This window comes from Gallus gallus, chromosome 20 (assembly GCF_016699485.2).
Source record: "Gallus gallus isolate bGalGal1 chromosome 20, bGalGal1.mat.broiler.GRCg7b, whole genome shotgun sequence".
NCBI classification, from domain to species: domain Eukaryota; kingdom Metazoa; phylum Chordata; class Aves; order Galliformes; family Phasianidae; genus Gallus; species Gallus gallus.
Window position 1 is genome coordinate 7,716,829 of NC_052551.1, and position 21,692 is coordinate 7,738,520.

Genomic DNA, 21,692 nt, shown 5'->3' on the forward strand with positions numbered 1-21,692 from the left:
TCTGCCTCTCATCTGAAAGCCATTTGCTCTCAGTTCATGTTCTATCGGTTAATTTAATGCATGCTGTATAGCCGTTGCTCCCTCATCTATGGGTGCATGTACCCATTACCACATATGATGGGGTGTAAAATTATTTTATATCTCCTCCGTGTCGTGGCCAAGTCAGCAACCTTTAATTGCTTTGGCGGCGTTCCAGTAGCACGGGCACCAAATGGCTCAGCATTATCACACTGCCTTCCAGTTGTGAGCAGTCAGAACCAGGCTGGATGCTCAGTGAAAGCTTTCCACCGGGCTCTTGAAAGCTGTTTTGTCTGTGTGTGTCATCCACCATGGATAACTTCTCTTTCAAAAAAGAAGTTGGAGTGCGGGAAGGGGATTTGACCGAGGAACTTGTCACTTGTGCCATACCCTGATATCCTTAGAGTTCATAAGGTGTGGTGTCAAACTGAAAGCTTGTCAGAGAGAAACAACAGGGTGATTTTTCACCTGCTAATCAGTCTTAGTGCATTGATAGAGACCTGTTTATTACCTGCTTCTGTAGTATCAAGGTGGCTAAGACAAAAGTGGTTTTTTTTCTGATTGTTGGGTTTCAGCAGTAAGTTTTAACAGGCGAAGACAACGACATTTTCATCAGTTTCAGATTCTTTTGTTACTTTCACAGCCATAATACACTGCCCTTACGACAGTATAAACACAGCTTTATTCTCTTTAATTTTAGTGATAAAAATAAATTGTAAAACATCTGTGGTTCGTAGCTGCAAAAAAGCAGCAAAGATATTTTAGTGGATGGCCTACTTACAGCGACATGGCAGCACAACACTACACTGAAATAATTTCTTAAACATTGTGTGATTATAAGTAATCTTGGAAGCGTAAATTGGCCTTTTGTCATGTTTATTTCAGCTGAACTCAGAAACGGTGCTTTCTCTTACCCTAATCCTGTTACATTGAGAAGACAAACAAAACCCATTTATCACTGGGCACAGTACTAATTTTTTTTTTACAACTACTTGAATTATGCTAAGTGATCGTGTGCAGGCTGGGGAGCTCAGCAGAGGTTCTGACCTTGCTTCTCTCTGCCATCAGCAGAAAGAATTAAAATATCAAGAGAAACAATTTCTGCAGCAAAACTGTAGAAGTTAATAGAGTTGAATCTACTTTTGCATTCATGCTCCCGTTAAGTCAGTTCTATTCGCACTGTGTTTCTGAAACACATGAAAAAATAAAACCACTACTTTTTTGATATCTTTGATGTAACAGATAAAAGAAAATAGAAAAGCTTTAAATTGAATTTCTTATGTGCTTACTTAATGCAGCAGGTATTGTATGTTAATCAAATTGAAGATTGCTGTAAAAATACTTATTAAGAATGACAGGCTTTGTGTTTGCGCCAGTTGTTGCTCGGTGTGTCCAGGTGGCCTTGTGGTACAGGGACAAATTCTGTGCTGGTTCCCGTTCCAACCACCTTTGTAGAATCATGGAATTAAGGTTGGAAAAGACCGCTAAGGTCATGTAGTCCAGTCATCAACCCACCCCACCATGCCCACTAACTCAGTACCAGTAGATGAGTAGATGAGTAGATGAGGCCACCAGTGCCATTCAGTAGATGAATGGCAAGAGCTGTTCTTTCAGGCTGTTGAAGTGCAGCTTATCTGCATTCATTATGGAGGAAACTGAAGTGCACCGTCATTCTTTTCTTAAAAGTTGGGCTGAGTACCTGCCTGCCTGATTTAACTGCACATGTCGAGTTGTCACTGCTGTGCATTGCCCAGCACCCGGTGCAGCCTGCTGGGGAGCTCGAGCCCGTCCAGATGTGGGATGAGCCATTTGTTTTGAAAGTATTGCTTCTGCTGACAAAACACGGGCACAGCTATTTGTTTAAGGCTCTCCAACCTGTATGGTCTGCTGTGTGACCAGATGCGAACACATGCAAAGTTGTCAGCCTCGAGTAGCAAAGGAGAATCTATTTCAGATCATAAATAACAATCTGTCTTTGCCTCACACCACTGAGCTGAAATAGTACCGAGCTGTAGAATATTTAGCTGCCACTGAGAGATGCAACAGAAAACTCAAAAGAAAACATGGTTTAAGAAGACCTGGTAATCTGAAAATATTTGTTTTTAAGGATATATACAGTAAGGGAAATTGTGCTTATCACTGTCTGGATCAATACTTTGAACAAATCAGAGTAAATGCTACTTACCGCTACTTAGCAGACCATAATTAGTATTCAGTAAACCAATATTAAAATGTATGCTATGCTTTAAACTGTTTGACTGTATTAGCATTTAAATACCCTATTGTGTATTTGCTATTTCTTCTCTTCTTATAAAATTGTATTCTCCAGAGTTCAAAATGATTAATTTCCTTTAGAATATGTACAATGCAAGGATTTAACAATTCCTTGTATTTAATAATTGCTCAGTAGCTGGGCTTATTATTTCGCACAAGCACTTGGGTACGGAGTCATCCAATATTAGATCAATCACACTAATAGCAAAATCTGCATAGTGCAGCCTCCAGCCCCATGCTGCCAGCAGGAAGACATGGGGAGCTCTGTGCTCGTTCCATGTCAGCCTTCATTTTGTGCTGCTGAGAACTGACAGCTGGCTCAGGAGCTTGCCACAAGTTTTGCCTTCCTTGGCATTTGCAGACAATAGCATCACTCTGTCCAATAAACAAACCTTTTTTTATTCCCCCAGACCGTTCTCTTGCTTACAGCAGCTTTTCCCATGCACCAGGGTATCAGCCAGCACCCCACAGTTTTAACCCCAATTTTAGCATTTGCAATGTGATAAAAAGGCTTCTCTCCACTTAAGGTATTTATGGAAAGTCATGAGATCCTTAAGATTGGAAAAGAGCTCTAAGATCCCCAAGTCCAACCCCAACCCACTCTACCACACCCATTGACCACATCCCTCAGTGCCACATCTGCACAGTTCCTGTACACTTCCAGGGACAGTGACCCCACCACTCCCTGAGCAGCTGTGCTACCGTATCACTGCTCTGTCCTGATAAATTGTATTTGTTCTCTGTCTTCCCCATGTAATCTAAACTTTTTTCCCTCCTGCAACTGTGAATAAGTCATTAAATATATGGCAGCTGAGCTGGTTAAGCGATTTACATTCTGCTTGTAGGCCAAGCCTTGAGTATGACAAGTGTGCCTGTCATGAAGATGATCCTAAAAGAAAATTCCCCCCAAAAAAGGTTATGAGGCAGCTTTCCTTTTAGCAGCAAGCTGAGAAAACCTGTAGGTGCTGAGTCTGGTTGGAGGGCAGTGTGCTGGGCCCACAGGCTATGGAAACAGCCACCTCTGTCAGCTCCACGTCTTCCCCCAATGAAGCAGCTGGAGATGCCCCTGCCACAGAGTCATGCATTGGAAAAAGGAGGCTTTAAACTGAAAGAGAAGAAATTTAGGTTAGGTTAGGTGTTGGGAAGAAATCTTTACTTAGAGTGTGATGAGCCCTGACACAGGCTGCCCTGAGAAGCTGCTTGTTCCCCATCCCTGGAGATGTTCAAAACCAGGTTGGATGAGCCCTGGGCAGCCTGAGCTGGTAGGGGCAGCCAAAGCAGGGAAGTAGGAACTATATGGTCTTAAGGTCCTTTCCAACTGAAGCCAGTCTATGATCTCCTTTCTTCATAACGGTTAGTGGGGCTGGATATCCTCTCTGGTGGCCATAGGGCAGATAATAGCAGCTCTGTGCAGTCCTATAGCCGCTCTGTGCAGTGGGAAAGGATGTTGCAGTGGAAACAGAGGCCTGTTAAGGAATCAACAAGGAAAGTCTAGACTAGTGCTACTTAGTCACAGTTCTGACCATGGGGCCAGTGCATCACTGAGGAGAAAAGTGGGTTTTGGGGATCCTTTCTTAGGTGTCAGCATCCTTGATTAGGGCAGCTCCTGGCAGTGAGCTTCCATCTTCCCATGAGTTGAGAACAGCAAACCTGTCCTTTGGCCTGAATAAAAGGCGAGGAACATCATCAGGAGAGGGCAGGAACATTTTGACAGGGGAGGGCTGCCTCCTCTTCCAGACTTTAAGCAGGGGAGCCTAGCACAGTTCAGCAGGCACAGCAATATGCTGTGATTTTATTTCAGCAAATCTCCCTGTGGACATGAAGAAGTGATTAAACAAAGCAGCTTCTTCATTGTTCACTGTGTAGACATTGCTCTGGTTCAGGTTTGAGGTGGGAATATTGTCTTGTTCCTGCAGCTTGTAGGGGTGGGAAAGAGAACTGCTTCCCCACTTACATGAAAATGTGATTCAGCTATTTTAACTAGACACAATTAAGTAACATTGAGGAAGAATTTCTAAGCTCAGCATTTTTTAAAATACACTAAAATCCATCTTTTCTTTGATCCAGACAGACAAGCAGTTGAAAAGAAAATCAGGGATGGGATTTTAGAAGGAAAGGGCCTGCTTAATAAAGGCACAAGATTGGTAAGCTGTACTATCGAGCTTGTCCTTTACAGGAACATGTTTGCAAACTGTGATTGTCTGCTGTAGGATGACACAGGTCAGTCTGGGTTCATGTACTGCACTATTTGCACCCTTGGGTTCTTCACTTCTCATTTAGGGCGAGGCGCAGGCGCCTGGGTGTCAGATCCTTCATAGAGGGCTTCTGTTCCACCTCTGCTCTGCACAGCCCTCTGGGCATCAGTGCTTTAATGTAAATGTAGCTGTGAGTGATTGCATAATGAACTTGAGTCTGCATCTCCTAAGGTGAAAAAGTGCAGGGATGTGCATGTCTGGTGCAGCTACTGGACAGCAGAACTTCTGCCTGCACTGAGAGCAGGGCACTGCTCAGAGCCACAGTGGTCTGAGGGTGCCATCCATGAGGGACTTAAGAGCGTCAGTCTGGGAGCACTGTGGTGAACAGCAGTGGTACTGAGGGCTGTAGGTGAACGTGGAAATGTTTGGCTTCTCTCCACTGAGAGATACTTCTTCCTTGCCTGCAGTCTGATCAGATCTCCTGCCCTCTTAGGGGATGTTTACTGTTCTTACATGTTCATGTGGCAGGGATATGAGTCTCCCTGTTCAGATAAGCCTCCGAATTTGACTCTGTGGATTGAAAGTGTGACTAAAAATCACCTATGGCTTTGCAGTAGTGTTTTGTTCTTCGTGTGATTCATAAATGCGGGCTTTCCAGCCTGTGTTGCTCTGCTGCTCATGGACGGCCTTGAACAAGGCTGCTGTCTGCTGCACACATATTGATAGAGAAGCATCGTGTATCCTTCTTTATCAAGTGGATTGCATCTCTGATAAGCAAAGGAACAATGACAGTTGGAATGATATTTGATTTGAATGCAAGGGATTTCTTAGATCCTTCAGACTAGCTGGGAGATGAGAGAGAAGCTTTGTGGAAGAATGGTGTATGGTCTCTGAAATACCAAACAAAACTCTGGTCCCTCTCCCTGTAGGCTACTTAGCTGAGAAACTCAGCCCTGTATCTTGTGCAGATAAAACTGACTTCAGGATCTAAACTCCTGCTTTCAGAAAACATGTCACCAAGGTGAGGATTTAAATCAGGCTTTTAAATTGTACTGATAGCGGCAGAAACACTTTTCACAACTTCTCATTAATTAGTGAATTTCAATTGATTTCCTATAGAAGCATGTATTATATTCTCCATAAATCCACATTATGCACCATAATTAGTATTGTTGTGGTGAATTCTGAATGAATTATTGATGTCTCACTGCTTATTTTAATGTCTCTGTTCAGGTCATTCACACCTCTGTCAAGTGATTGCCTCTATTGTCCACACCACTTCTGCATGTACTTGCACTGAGATCATAATTACTATCAGCTGAGGCTCTGCTTAAATAGAATCTAGCATTATCCTCTGTGAAAGAAACAGTTACTCAAAACCTAATGGCTTTGATGGACCGGACCCACCTTGATGACAGCATCTGAAGGAGGTCCCCATAATATTACAGGTTGTAGATAAGGATGGAGAGAAGACATGATTATTATGCATCTGAAATATTCAGGATTTTTCTGGTTTCCTCTGAGATGTGCATCTATTTTCTGTATGTCATATGGTGGTAATCTGCATGCAAAAGGTTACTTTACCCTTCTTCCCCACCTTGAAATGTTTTCTTCATTCAAGCTGAGTTCTCCCTTCTCTCCACTCTATTTACCCTATCCAGAGATACACTAATGAAATATTCTGTATTTTAACATAAAGTTGTTTTCCGCTCTTTTTTTTCCTCATGTACTTTTTGCTTAGGGACTTTGAGGTAAATACAAAAATGTGAGAGGAGGCTTAACAACTATAATGACTTCCATCGAAATGACCCAGATTGAGAGAGAACCTTTAAAGTGGAAACTCTACTGAGCATTCACTCAATTATACATCAATTTAGGAAATACTTTAAAGACCAGAAAGAACACTACCATATTCATAAAAATATTTTGGGGCTCACATTTACCAAGCAAACTGATATTTATAATCATGAATAAATATAAAGTTGAGATGCTCCAGAGATCAGCAGTGGTTTGGATTTGTGTTCAGTTTACAAATAGAGTCAGTTTTCTAAGACAAGGTGAAGGTTCAGACTGTACTGGTTTAATAACAAGCAAGGTACAGACTCAGAGATATGTTTTTATTTCAGAACATTATGTCAGATTGAGTCTTGAGGAATACCAAATCAGGCTTAGCATCAGTGAGCTAACTTAAATATGATGATTTTAATTATGAGTGATATGGTATTAATTTTAATTGTTAGAACAACGTAGTATTCTGACTAAGGAAGGAAAATCCATGCCTCATGAAACAACAAATAGGATCATTTAAAAAATAAGCTGTTGATATGATGACATACGCAATAAATGTACAATGTTAATCGTTGTTAGTGATGTGGAGTGAGAAGTGCGGGTATTATTTCTGTGGGAAAAAGAAAGAAAACAACTGCAAAATGGAAATAAAAATCCACGCAGACAAATTTTTGAAAGCATCTACTATAGAAAGTAATATCTGTGTTGTGACCAGCCTATGTAGTGAATGGAAACTGCTATCTTTGGTCAGCTAAGCAGTTGAGCTGGCCCAAAAGCTTGACTTTGGTGGTGGTCTCTAACCCACACTTAGGGAGTGTTACTAGTTTGATACTTCCCTGATAACTGCTTTCGGTGATCAACGGGGGATCCTGTGCACTTTCTTCTAATATTCTGTATTAGTGATGATCTCATGATCTTCCATTATGCTGCACACTGCTGTAAAGTCCGGTGTCTGATTCTGTTTGTACCTGAGGGTGAAAATAATTCTGATGATTTGACACAGATATTTTGAAGGTAGAGAATTGTTGTGGGGGAAATAAAAGTAAAATGTATAGTGGGTTATTAAGGACATGCAGTTGAAAACACTGCAGAAAGAAAGAGAGAGGGAAAGAGAGAGAGAGAGAAAGAAGGGAGGAAGGAGGAAGGATGAAAGAAAGAAAGAAAGAAAGAAAGAAAGAAAGAAAGAAAGAAAGAAAGAAAGAAAGAAAGAAAGAAAGAAAGAAAGAAAGAAAGAAAGAAAGAAAGAAAGAAAGAAAGAAAGAAAGAAAGAAAGAAAGAAATTCTTGCCTCATTTTTCTGTTTTGTTGCTATGACAATCAACTGTACCAATGTTAAATCACGCTCCCGGACACAGCCCTACATGTTCCTAAGCTCAGCGTCTCCAGACTCAAAGTCCTCATTTCTGTTCTGTTCTCCGATACCAAGATCAAGTGTGTAAGTTAAAGCCAATGTGTTGTCTGACAGTAGTGTTAGCCACAGCTAATTTGGTCTTCAGGTGAATTAACATTGATATTTTTGAAGAGAAAAAAGCAAAGTAAACCAGATCAAACTGCCCACCCCAGTCCTTTCCAGCCAATTTCTGCCTTTTCTCAATCAGGATATTCTGTATTTCTCTGGGCAAAAGACACTGGTTGACATCTGTGTTTCCACACTCTCTGGCCCCAACCCATGGAAATGTGAGCAGAGATCTGTGCTCAGACTAAATTCCTCAGCACTCGGTGGTCCTGGGGCAAAGGCAGTGGGCCAGAGCCTACAGTGGCCGCAGACAAACAGAACTGTGAGCTGTCGTGCATGGACTTGCAGGAGGTGATGCTGCTACAGATATTAATCCCTGGCTTGAAGATTACTGCTTGTAATAGGAAACCAGTTCCATGTTCTCAACAGATGGCAAATGTTTTCATCTACTTTTTTTTTTTCCTAAGTAGATTTTATCCTTAAAAAACAAAATCGGGTTTTTTTATTATTATTATTCTCACCAAATTTTCTTAGACAAATACTGTGCTTTTATTTCATTTCGATTCTTACTTGGCTATAAAATTCAGCTTAAATAATGTGGGCTATGCTTGTTTTAATTTTCCACAATCATTTTAGAACTGGCAGCTTAAAGCATATTTATGATGCAATCCAGTGCTGGAAAATGAGCTGTAATATACATTATACTCACTTTCTTGCAATGTAAAAATATCTTTGCAGTTATCTTCTAAGGAATAATTGTCCTTAGGGGCACAAAAAGCACATATAGTTTACTTTGTATCTTCAAGTTAATCATCACAACTGAAATGTAAACTTAAAAAGCATTAAATGCTGAAAACATAAGGAGCGTTTTGTGGCATAAAACCATGAAAGATAATACAGAGCAGTTCACTGCAAAGGGAACTTTGTATTTCCTTTTCCAAAAATATACTCTAATAACCAATGATCAGTCTCTTGCATTGGCCTCCTATAAAGCTACAGCAGCAGAATGCCAGATGAGAAGCAGCAAGCTGCACCTCTCTGGCCGAGTATCCAACTGAGGAGGAAACTGCTGACTTCCTAATTTCCATCCAAGTGACTTGCTGCTTTTCATGCTCTTTGCCCTACGTCTTATCTGCAATCTATTCAGAACATAAATTTCACTGTGTTGTGGATTTCTTTTTATTTTTAGTATATTTAAGAAGTGGAAAGCAAACAGCATAAAGATGAAGGAAGAGACGCTTTGCTTACCTTCCTTCTTCAGCCCAGAGGGTGAGCAGATTTCCAGGGCTGCTGGCAGAGCTCTGCTGGCCATATGCCCACATGGAGCTGGCAGTGCTGGGCAGCCCCTGTGATTTGAGTCCTGCACGATTCGGTGCGTCCAGGAGTGACTTATTCCCTCAGTATAAACACTTGAATTCTGCCTCTTGCTGAGCATGTTTGGTCTTAGTGTCTTTAAAGAGGGGACGCAGCAGCACTGAAAACAATGGCCTTTTGGTCAAGACGCAGACACGGATGTCACAGAATATTTTTCTCTTGTGAAGTTCTGCACAGAACAACGGTAGTGAGTAAAAGAGGACAGGCATATGGGCTAAAATGTATTTAAAATAATAGATGAGAATAGGAAGGGAATCACCATTTTTTACAGAATGAACCCGGCAAGTGGGAAAGCACTGTTCGTGTGGTAGAAGGAATGTTTCCCATTAATAAATATATTCATATGACATGAAATGTCTGAGACTAAAAGCAATTTATATGTAACTTAAGGAATAATCGATATTGGTTTGGAATGAAGAACACTGTAATTGTGTTTTTAAAAGATTCATACAACTTACAATTGTATGAAAACTTGATTCTATTTACACCTTCCCTGCAGCAACAAACCATAAAGATTGATTATACATTAAAAGCAATATTTGGGTGAAAAAGTACACGGTATAGATTTTTGGCTGGCTTTTCTCCAGCTGCTCTTGCCTTCTCTCAGAAATGCAAGCACGGATGTTTCTAAGAGGTGCCACGTGCACTCTCAGACCCTGGCAGTGTGATAACACCCAGCGCTTAGACGGAGGCTTGCACCTTTGCAGCACGATGCAAACAGGAATGAATTAGTTCTCCAAACAGCTTTGAAGGAGGAACTCTTTGAATATTGCATATGAAAAGAGATTAATCAACCATCATGTTTGTAACTTTTCATTTTCCAGGAATACTTGTTCAAACAAGTTCCTGCCTACAAGGTGGCTCATGAATAAGAAAAACATTTGTAAATAGTCAAGGAAAACACACTGTATGCAAAAGCATTTGCATCAGGAGAATGTGATCACTTTGAAATCTCGTTTTGAGATCAGGAAACAAAAGCAAATCTGACTTCAATGAGTTACCTACACATAGTTGAAGGTATAAACACTAAATAGCTGAAGTAGTAGTTCCGGCAAGTAGTATACATCAGCAGCTCTGGCTGCTGTTTGGTGGTGCACTAAGAGGCCTCCCCTCTGACATGCAAATAATGCAGTGCTTCTGCTTGAAAAACTTACCTTCAGCATGTGGAAGAGAAATATGTAATGATTCATTTTTCACTTCTGCAGCCAGCTCCAGGTAGAAGTTCTGGGAAAGGAGTAATTTGTTTCTTGCTATTTCTGGGCTTAAGAGCCCAGTGATGAGACTGAACCATCAGTGCAGCTGTGTCAATGCTGTGCAAAGCACAGCAGGGCAATGCTGGGAGAAGCTGTAGGACCTGATGAGAGCAGCTTTGGACCACCTGGTTTGCAGTTACTGGCTCTGGTTATTTCAATACATTTTTTGAGTGCACAGGAAGGTGCTACCTGAGGCTTCTTGTACAAATTAAATCACTGCTTAGGGCTGCCCACTGCATGAAATATAACAACTTCACTCCACAGCAGCCTTCTGGCCTGAGATGGGTTTTCAGTTATTTGTTGCTCAGGTAGTGCAAGTTTCTGGGTAATCACTGGGATAAAACACACCGTTAGCTGCTGCCGTGTAACGAGCCAGCTGGGCTGTGAGAGAAGGAAGCGCTGTGCAGGAGGCATTGCCCACGTGTTGAGGAGGACGAGGGTTATTTCATAACTGACACGAAAAGAAGTGAATGTGGAAGGTTTTCAATATCACCAAGATTGCAAGGAAGATGAAACTTGTACAGACAAAGCCTAAATTGAGAATATCCCAGCAAATTGTTCTTGTTCTTAAAACTTCAAGCCAGGCGTGTCCTTCCCCTGCTATTGCAGTATGTTTTCTATTAAAGTCTGTATTTCTCCCAAGAAATTCTGCTGACCGGTTGCTGTGGATTGCACCGTACAACTGCTTGAAGGCACAGTGCCAAATATTAGAAAACATTTGGAGTCTTAAATGTTGTTTAGAGGAGGGTGTTTGTTTGCAGGAGACAAGGATTTTGCACAGCGGTTGCGAGTGGTTGGGGAAACAATTTATCAGCTGATGCTCTCTTCTGTTGGCTCCAGCCTCAGAAAGAGCGACTTTTATCTCAGACTTGTAATCTAAACCAAGCAGTACTGTGGTAATGATGTACGTTATCATATTAATATTATACATAATATTATAGTTCTTCTACATTGTATAGCCTTATTTTTTCCTTTAGTCTTGGCTGAGCATTCCTGACTATTTTTGCTTAGCTGAGATGATGAAGAATATCCGAGCAGCAATATTACCGTCACGGTAATTCCAAACAGATTTTAAGCTGTGACCATAAAAAACAAAGCTGTTCCCAAGGCAGGTTAGATGTGTTTGGGGTTTTATTTTTTCCTAAATGTACTTCTCTGGTATGAGGATAACTTCCTGATTTTCCTCTTTTGGAAATCTGACTCTTTTATTTTTCATTGCATTAAATTCCTGAAGAGTTTTTCTCTTCTAAATTCAGATGATGTATTGGTTTGGAAACAAATGTGTGAATGCAGAAATAAATCAATAAGACAGTATCAAAGAATATAGGAATGAATGAGGCAAACATCACTAAAAACTGTGAAACCCTGATCCTTTCCAATCGGACATGCATAAATCCGCAGTGAGGCTCTGTGTGCATTAAGGTAACCGTGCATGTAAGTGTTTGCAGGATTGAAGTCTGACTTAAAACTGTGTCACAGAAGTGCATAATTAAATGCATGTACAAATTAAAGCACATATGAAAGTGGATTAAAATGGAATTGAGTAAACAGGACTTTAAAGTGTCCCCAAACTTATTACAGTTGCGTAAGTCTTAATTGAAATCCGTTGGGATATCTGCATATGTAGTACCGTATCTAAGCAACATGTTCCCATTCTTTATTGGATATTATAATCAAAGGAAATAATATATCCCTTCTAGAACGCAAAATAACTTGATACATTTTCGTTTATTTTTTCCATTCCCTGAAATGGTTGACAAACAGCTGCTTGTTGTTACTATACAGATGAGTTTGAAGACACCAAGGCTGGGGTCGAGAGACTGCAATCTGGGCTCTACTAGCAACTTTACTGGTTTTCTTCAGCAACTTGCTTCTATCTTCTTGCTTCTCCTTCTTTTCCTCTGTTCTATATAGACAGAAAATTGGAGGGCACATCTTCCTGGGGGCTATGTATGTATGTACATGGATTATACTGTACTGTGGGCTCTCATGTTCAGAATAGATTTACAATACCTCTTAAGCTAGATAGAGCAAAGCTTGGCTTCATTTTTTTCATTGCCTTTGCCAGCAAAAACTGACCTTGGCCTAGGCAATTATGATGACGTGACTTCTTTATTTTTGTCCTCCCATAGCAAGAAAACCCCACCAAAATGAAGATAGAATACCGCACATTGCAAACAACACAGGCACATTGCTGAGGAAGACTTGGTTCTCTTGTTTTAGTCAAAATGAGCATCATCTGGAAAGCCCAGCCCTGCAAAGACCAGTTCATTACAGGTTTACGTGCACGTAAACTCTGTGCTATGTCTGTGCAAAAACTTACCTTTGTACAACATTAGGAGAAAGAACCTAGTAACAAGCCTGGAAACAACCAACATATCCTGCCCTAAAATACCAACAACATCAACTTTTGACACTTTAAATCTTGCCACTTTGATCTGCAGTTTGAGAAATAGGAGCTGGCTTACCCACTGCTGTGGGAGCTCTGCTTTTGCACAGCCAGAACAGTCTGCTTTTTAATCTTTCTTTTCTGCCACCTCTGGGTGCCCTCCATTTCCCTCAGAAGTCTATACTGGGTGACCCAAAGGCAGAAGTGATATTGTAGCACCAGGCAGCAAAATCACAGGGGTATAAATTATATATCATGCAAGCTGTGGCTGTACTGCAGAGAGGTCTGGACATGTTCAGTTGCACTTCCCAGTGCATCACCTGCCCATAACGGTCAGCAAGCAGCGGTGTTTGTCTCAGCCAGCCTTGGCTGTTTGTCTGCAGCCTGCTGATTGTGGGCACCAGCATTCACCTCTGCACAGGGGCCATCTGCTCCACACAGCCCAAATGGCCAAGCAGTTCTTGAACAGTCAGGGTCGACCTGGAGAAAATCAAGGGGAAATAAAGCTTCCAGCCCTGACTGGAATCCCGATCACTGTCACTTAGTGTGGTGCTGCAGGAAACCAAGTGATGCCCTCCCTGCCTCACTGCTTGGAGATGTTGTCAATTTGAAGGTTAAACTTCCTCATCAATCTGGGCTCAATTTTGCCCCCTTTTGTTGTGTTGAATTATGCTTCCTAATGCAAACTGCCTCCTGTAATCCAGCAGCATGCATCACTCTAAAAAGAAAGTGTTGCTATGTGATGTGTTGCTTTAAAACCACTTGGTGTGTTTCCTTGCATTTCTTGGGCCAGCCTGCGAGCTGAGAACACCTCTCCCAAATGGACTGTCTCAGGAGAAAAGCTAGAAGTGTTTTTCTGAATATTTTGATGCTCACTAAAGACTGACTAGAAATGTCTTAGAAAGAGAGGGAACGGAGAGTTTCAAAGATGGGATGACAGAATCAAAGTGTTAAAGGGAGATGCCGTGAGCAGAAGAGGGGAGACTTCTGAGAATGGAAGGGTTTGGCAATGTGAGGTGGGATAAGCAGAGCTGGCAAAGATTTTCAAGCCCATTTGGCTCTTATGCATATTTATCAGCCTTGGCCCATGGTTCAACTCCTGACCAAACACCTCCCACAGTCAGTCTCAGATGGAACAAGGCTGCAGTCAGACCTCTCCTGGACTTGTGGCTGCTATGGCCTTTCCTCTCCATCACCACGTGTAGCAGGATGTGACTGGCTCTGGCTTCTCATGGCAGGGTCATCTGCTTGTTTCTGTTGTGGCAGTGCTTAGAGACATAGTGTGACTCTGCTCCCAGTCCCAGCGGGCCAGGATCTGCCAGTGGTGAGAGGCTGCTGCCAGGCCAGCATGTGGGAGCTGAGGGATGTCAACCTACGTATTGCAGTATCCTACATGGCCTCCTCCATGGGCACCATGCCTGGCTGGAGCGCCTGGTGCCGGGCCTTCACACTGGGCAGCGAGTCTCACAGCCACAGCCTGAGCAGCTGGCACTTAATCACTCCAGCTATCCTTAATTAAGCATCTGAATGCCCCGATCTGCTGGCCAAATGACTGCTAGCCCAGTCCTACAGATGGTGAAACTGAGACACAAGGAGGTTAAGTAACTTGCCCAAGGCTGTGCAGCGGATGGTGACAGATCTCCGATCAGAGCTTGTGAGCTCCTGGCCGTCATGCCCTGCCGATGGGTTTGGTCATGCATGCTGCTTGTGTTAGGGCTCTCCCAGCCAGAAAATCTTGTCTTCCATCTTCAGGGGAAAATCTGTCATCCTCACAGCACCATCAAATCATTGTCTTATTTTATATTTTTGTTATATTGATTTAGTTTAAACTGTTACTTCAGCTTCTCAGGTGATTCCCCCAATCCTCCCAGGATCACCTCCCCGGTCATACAGGAATACTTTCTCATTCAGGCATGACCTGAAAAATCCATGAGTGTGAAATGGCTCTTGTTGTTCGCATGCTATTTGAAAGCCTTCACTGCATCATGCCACTAATGTCAAATCACAGCCTAGCCAAGGAGCAGTTCTCTATATATCCTATGGTCAGTAAACGGGTGCTTTGCAAATGCTGGGTGGTGCAGTGGTATCATCATAGGCAATATTGAGACAAACACTGGTCTTACATAAGGAGCTGTTATTTTTCAGAGATGCTTTGCTGAAAAGGTCACCTCTCCCTGTTACAGGCAGATGCATTTCTCACCAGTTCAGTTCCTGGCTCACTCCAGTTTGAACACCGAAACCTGGACTGTGATGCACAGTTTGGCCCTCAGATTTCACATTACAGAGCAGCTTGTTTGTGTGATAATCTGCTAAGGATTAGAAGGGCTAAAATAAATAACTACATAGTTATGTGACTGCAATGTCTTGACTGGTTGACAAAGTGTAGAAGGCAGCTCCTGGCTGCCGGACATCTGCTCCAATCTCTGCCTCAAAGTCTTTAAATGTTTCTCTCTTTCATTTTCCATGTTGTGCATCCCCACACTTCCAGCCTCCTGCCACTACAACAATAAGAAATGTCAAAAGAGAGGCATGATTCCTGCAGTATCTCTAGCCCAACTAGAAGCAGCAAGTGCCAGAAATGTTAGGCGAACGCCTGTTGTGATGAGGCTGCCAGCTCTGTTTTGCTGGCCCAAAAGGTTCAGGTAGGTTGAGTAAGCTTTGGATGACAACCCACGCTTCTGGGTGCTTATCTGCACTGAGCAGCCAAACTGCTTGGGATCTGCCCACTGCTTCTTGAGACCAGATGTAAACCCATATTGTGCTTGCAGGGATGGACAGAGCTGGCGTACTTGTTTATGCATACTTAACAGTTACGAAGATATTAATTACTATTGTTTTCCAATATTTCACTATTTGAGCTCAGGTTTTAAAGGAGTATTTCTGAATACTCACTTTCATTACTTCATTGTGAATTCACTTGATCAGTGCTGAGTAAATAATTCAAATATTTCCCTTTGAGGAATTCTTTATTAAAGGTGTGAGCAAGAAATCCTTAGAGTGATCCCATATTTGTATTAATTTGTAAGGGTCTTTGAAGCATCGTTCTGAGTTTTTGCTTTCTTTTTGGATTGCAGTTATTGCCAATTTTGCGTTACTGGATTTCTGTATTATCCCATGCTTTAGTTTCCTTTTCTGTATGTGACTCTTACACAATTACCCAGCACAGTATAAACTGAAATTTAGAATTGAATGTGCAGTTGGAAATTATTTACAAGCTCAAAATCTGTTGCTGTCTTATTCCTTGATGTTTGCTGCAAAACCTGAATGCTTGAATGTTTGTAGAAGGCGGTAACAAAAGCTTTGGAAACATGGTTGAATTGAATCTGAATCTTGTCTTTCAAATCCAAGTAACTTGTCTGCTTATAATTTCTATTGTAGTTGAGATTTATGCAGAGTCCTTGAGTTTACTGGTAAATCTGATTGCATTTACCCTCCTCTAGCTTTGTGTGTGCATAATCTGTAAATCTATTATTATGCCAGCAATGTATGGATACCCATCACTGCTAAGGGGATGCATGACAACAGGCAGAGCAGAGAGAGGAAAGGAAGAACTGTTTGATGTGTATTACAGTGCCCTGTAGCAGACATACCTGCAGCACTGTATCCCAGCTTTGGTCCACAAGAGCTCCTTTGCTCTGTTGTAGCACAGCCCTGTCAAGAGAATCCCTAGTAATTCCTATCTCCAACATAACTGCATAGACAAATAAAAATCCCCATCTAACAGCTTGAGATGGAAGGAAATATAATACAGAGAAGATTTAATTTCAGAACCCAGGTATGCTTCAGGCATTTCAGGAGAAAGAATTGTTTGCTTCTGGGTGGGACTGCGGGGAAGCAGAGGCCATCATTTGTTGTCTTCAACACTTGATTTGAAGACTGAAGAGTCTGGATGTGTTTTCGGAAGGAAAGTGGTACCAATCGGTGGTTTGACAAAGCAATAAGAGGAATGCTCCAATCTACCAATTAATAGTTGTGAGTAGCATTGTTATGGCTTTGTTCTCATGCAGGTTTTCTGCAAGAAATGCATCCTGTATTGTAAGCCTGTTTTGGTCAGAAGTGATTCACTCTGATTTATAGTCTTTAATTAAAGGCTTTTAACATTTAACTATACTGGGGAAATAGCACTGGTGCTTAGGTCAGTTTATGGCAAAGGAAATAATCTTATTTTTATTTTCTAGGCTATGATCACAAAACAGAACTTCAGAATCTCCCCAAGTGGGCAAACCTCCCAAAATATGAGGTGTGCAGAATTGTGAATGCACTTGCACAGCTTGCACAGCAACCCAATTATTGCAGTTACCTGCTTTGCATGCATAATCACATTAATTACTTGGGGAAGCTAGCTATGCATTATGCATATTTTTACAATCACTGGTTGTACTGTATACTTGTAAATATAACAGAGCTTTTTTTCTAACCATAGTATGTAATTTAATGAGAAAATTATCTGTGGAGTGGTAAAGTGGTAGCTTCTATATTGCTAAGGAGGATTTCCAGCATGCAGCAATTCTAGCTGCGAACATCTCTGATTAAATTACATGAGTTTAGAAGGAAAGTTGCATCAGTAAAAAGTGTTTTCGCCATCTTACTGAAGACAAGAATTTTCAAGCTTGGCGTTCAGCATTCTGCAGTGATTTTTCTCTTAATAATAATAATAATAATAATGATCCCCCCAAATAACATCAATAAAAGATTGCATATAATCAATATATACTGAATAAGTAAAATAAATCCAACTCATTAACCTCAAATTTTAGAGTATATATTTAACTTTCAAGGAGATGGATATATTCTGCTAGTCTACTTCACTTTTTATCTTATATTCCTGGATACAAGCTTACTCTTCCAAAACTCTCTGCATAGCACTATCTCATAGGTTGTCTCTATCCACCTGCCAAAACTGTTGGAGCAGAAAGGGGAAAAGACGAGGGCTGCAGAGAGTCTTCTGTCAGTGAGAGACACCTGGGTGGCTTGCTCTTCTCCTCCCAGCACTGTTTTCTTTCTCATCCTTGTTGCTGTTGTTCCTTGCTGATGCACAGTTTTGTCACGATTAAGCATGCAATCTGAATATTGGTGCAAGTCTTTGTCATCCATTAGATGCCGTTGTGATTTCCAGGCACTGCATATGTTGCATTGCTAGGTAGCACTTAGCAATGCTTGGATCCCCATCTGTTACCTCAGTTTGGCACATTGTGCCTGCACTTTAAACTCAAAAATGTTATGACGCTGTTTCCTACGTTCCTGGGTGCCAGGTGGATCGGAGCCATTCCTTGAAGGATGTGCATGTGCCATGTGGACAAGCAAATATCTTGGAATAGACATGTGCCCTTGCTGTGATGGGCTCAGGGTGTCATTGCTTACCTCCAAGCACAGCCCAGACACCAGCTACTTCCCAGAGTGATACTCTGAGATACTCCAGCTCACATTAATTATTTACTAAAAAGATGACAGCTACTTGGATGAGATTGACTCTGGTTGTTTTTATTTCAGTGAACTGCATGCATCTCTTATAGAGGAGGTGCTTTCCCATTAGTGTGCTTCCATTAAAATGGTAAACTTCTCATAACATTTCTGTCTGTTTAGTTCTACGTGCCAGCTCTCCATGTACAGTGCATGAGAACTACATTCCTCATTGTCCTTGCATTCTTTCAGCTGATTCCTTACCTGGTAAAGCTTTAAAACAGTTCTCTTCCTCTCAGTCAATCATCGTCTCCCTTTCGCTATGTATCTTTCTAGTTACTTAAAAGCTGTCTTCCCATTTTTTTTCTCTCACTCACGTTCCCCTGATTTGACTGGAGAGTTAGGCCAAGTGACCTCCCAAGTTCCCTGCGACCTAAGTTGCTCAGCATACATCTTTCATTCATGCTCTTCCCACTGAGAGAACTTGGTGAGCATCATCACAGCTTGTATGAAATCATAAACATTAGAGTGTTAAAGTAAAAAGCAAGCATTTCAGCTGTTTCACACAAAAATGATAAAAACTACTCTAGATAACCTCATTACCAGCAACATAAATACCCGGTTCTGTCTGGATTTCTCCAAAAATTCATCAGGATTTAACTCTTCCTTGTGTTGGGTATTCTCAAGAACTGGGCTTAAACAGCTGGAAACTGTAGGAAGAAATAAACTATGGTTTGTAGGCAGTGCAAATATTTCAGTCAGACCCATTTCCAACACATTATTTTTAGTGTGAGACATTTTGCATCACTTTGCTCTGAGATTTGGTGTGACAGTATCAATAAACTTAAAAGAAGAAAAAAGCCATCTTTTTCTGGGCAAGTTCTGCTTAAAATCCTGTGGTTGGAAAGAGCTAAAGGAAGAGACCAGGCCAATGCCACCTCTTTTTCCCAAAGGAGCTAGACTCTAAATGAAGTTTACTCCCTGTGTTCTGGATCATGATTGAAATACAACACTGAAAAATGGAAATGGTTCGTCTTTTTCAGTGTTTGTTGTTCCACATTTCTTCCAGTTGAGATGTTAACTTCGCAGACAAAGTAGCAGATCCCAGAAACTTGACTGTAAAAGTGTTCTGCTTTTAATAAGTGTTTTGTTTGTAGTCATTTCCCAATTACCCACAGATCTCTCTCCAGCAGAAACTGTCACCAAAACCAGAGAATGAATATTTAATTGAATTCAAAAACTTATGATTTGGGCAACAATTGAATTGCTGTCATCTTGTTCTGTTTTATCTAAACACTAATTACTTCCTTCTTGTAACCTTGTAAGTGGGAAATGCTGGGTACTTCTAAAAGTGATGTAAAAAGTGGACATGGCCAGGATGCTAAAAAATGAAAAAACAAAGCAAAACAAAACGAAGAAAACCCACCATTGTTACAGTTTGCAGGGAACAATCTTATTCTGACAAATAGTTCCAAAGGAAAAGGGACTTCAGAAAATGTGTGACCTTAGCTGTAGACGAGGGTAGTATATCCATACCTTTTAGAATCTTTCAGCTCTAACCATGAAATACCCATTTCCATTTTTCTAAATCTGGTTTGAATGCTTTCCATGATCAGTTGTTGATTTAACAGAAATGTGTTAAGCGCAGTCACCCAAAGCTAATTCATCCTGCTTCCAAGAGGGACTTTTCAATTTGTTCCTGATTGCAGGGCTGTTTCCTTTGTGCTGACCAGATGTGTGTTGCTTTCATATATGTCGAGCAGAGGGTTCAGACAAGAATATGCAGAGATTTAAAGTTGGCCGTTAATGTAATCAGCTTGAAATACAAATTGCCCATCCTGTAACTCATTGCTTTTGAGAAAGCAATGCTACTCTGTGAGTGATAAAACTGCATGGTCTGAAAATCATGTCAGAGAGTAGATTCTGGGGGTCCGTGGCTGAGCAGTCAGAGTTTTGAAATTCAGCACCCATTTAAAATCATTTGTTATATATACGTGTATTTTCAAAGTGAGGCCTCCAAGAATACAGAGCTAGCAATCATAAGCCACTGTGAGATTTTTTTTTATTTGTTAATGGCATCCTTTTTCATGTAGCTGCTTCTGACTTCCCTATAACCTGCATTTGCCAGCACAGCTTTTGTCTAGAGGCAGCAGTGCTGCTAAAGCAGTTCGGTTTCTGCCTCGTGTGTGCGCTGTACATTCAGACACCACTGAGCCAAATTTAATTCCATGGTAAGATCCTAAAAATGAAATTGCACCATATGAAAAGGGCAAGTTTTAAATTGTGCCTTAGTGAGATAAGCAAATGCTCATTTCTTGCCAGGAAAAGAATGAGATGCAAGACCACATCAGGCTTACCCTGTAGCGAGGCATGGTATGATTGTATAGCCATAGTCATCCTATCCCAGAAGAAGCTCTTGGAAGCAGAGATGTGAAAACTCTGCAGTAGCTGTAAGCTTATGTCCTAGATGAGGTGCTGTCCATATTGTTGTGGCTGCTTCTTCTCCATCTTTACAAACCTCTCTCCAACAAACAACTGCGTGGCAACAGATTCACAGTCCATGTGCTCCTGTGCCTATATTTCTAAGGATGTGCAGGACCTGTTTCTAAGATCACAGCCCATGGCTTATTCCAAGAGCATTTTTCTTGTGAGTTGCCTTTCTGTAGCACGTAGTCAAAATAAATTGTCAAGTGCCCAAAAACGTGCCAGCACGCAATTAGTTTTAGACAGAATATTCATTAAAGCGAGTCAGCAAGTTCCTTGAGAACCGTGGGTCTGATCCTCAGGGAGTGGAGCTTGGAAGGATCCTGCCTCATTCACCTGCATCCTGGAGAGCAGCTGTCTGCTAACGTGCTCTGTACGCTTTTCTAAGGGTCATGGGCAATGAAAGCTTCCCTTAAGAGCAAAAGACTTCTCTGAAATGATATGTCTTAGGGATTGCAGATGGTTTCAAGCCCTCTCTCCTTGGCTTAGATTGGGTTAAATTCACTTTCTACCTTTCAGTAAGTAGGAACTATGTTTTAATTGTGGCTGCCTACAGGTCAGCTGCAGCTTGAGCTTGTGATTGATTGGGTCCTCCAGAGCAAGCCCAAATGAACACAGGACAGTCAGCAGGAGTAAACTCAGGCCAATTAGTTCCCAGCGCTATCGGCAATGCTATAGGAAATCCATTTTTTTTATCAGTAAGAGTGCAGCTTGCATCAGCAGTCTGCATTCCTCATACGCAGATCATTGACTTATAAATTCCTCTGCTATCTTTGGGATGTTTCTATCCTCTAGCCTATCGTGTGTACTAAATTTGAGAGGACATATCACTAGCTGTAGCAGTGGCAAGGCTAATATTTTCTTTTGGAATATTGTGTTATATGTCAGCTGAAACACCACATGCATTTTTATGGTGTGTTTTGCTGTCACAGAATTGCATGTTAAGAAGCAGAGCATGCTCCCACTAGCAGCCTGTGTTTCTACTTCTGATTTAATGGGGTAAATGATCAAGGTTTCTAAAACTGGACTGAAAATTGTGTTACGTCTCACTACATGTTTAGA

General features: G+C 41.4%; 1 protein-coding gene across 2 annotated transcripts in view; it reads left to right on the top strand.

Annotated features, from left to right (window-relative positions):
- CDH4 (cadherin 4) overlaps nucleotides 1–21,692 on the top strand; it is a 417,253-nt gene that overhangs the window by 138,278 nt on the left and 257,283 nt on the right. The gene's annotated exons all lie outside the window — the stretch shown is intronic.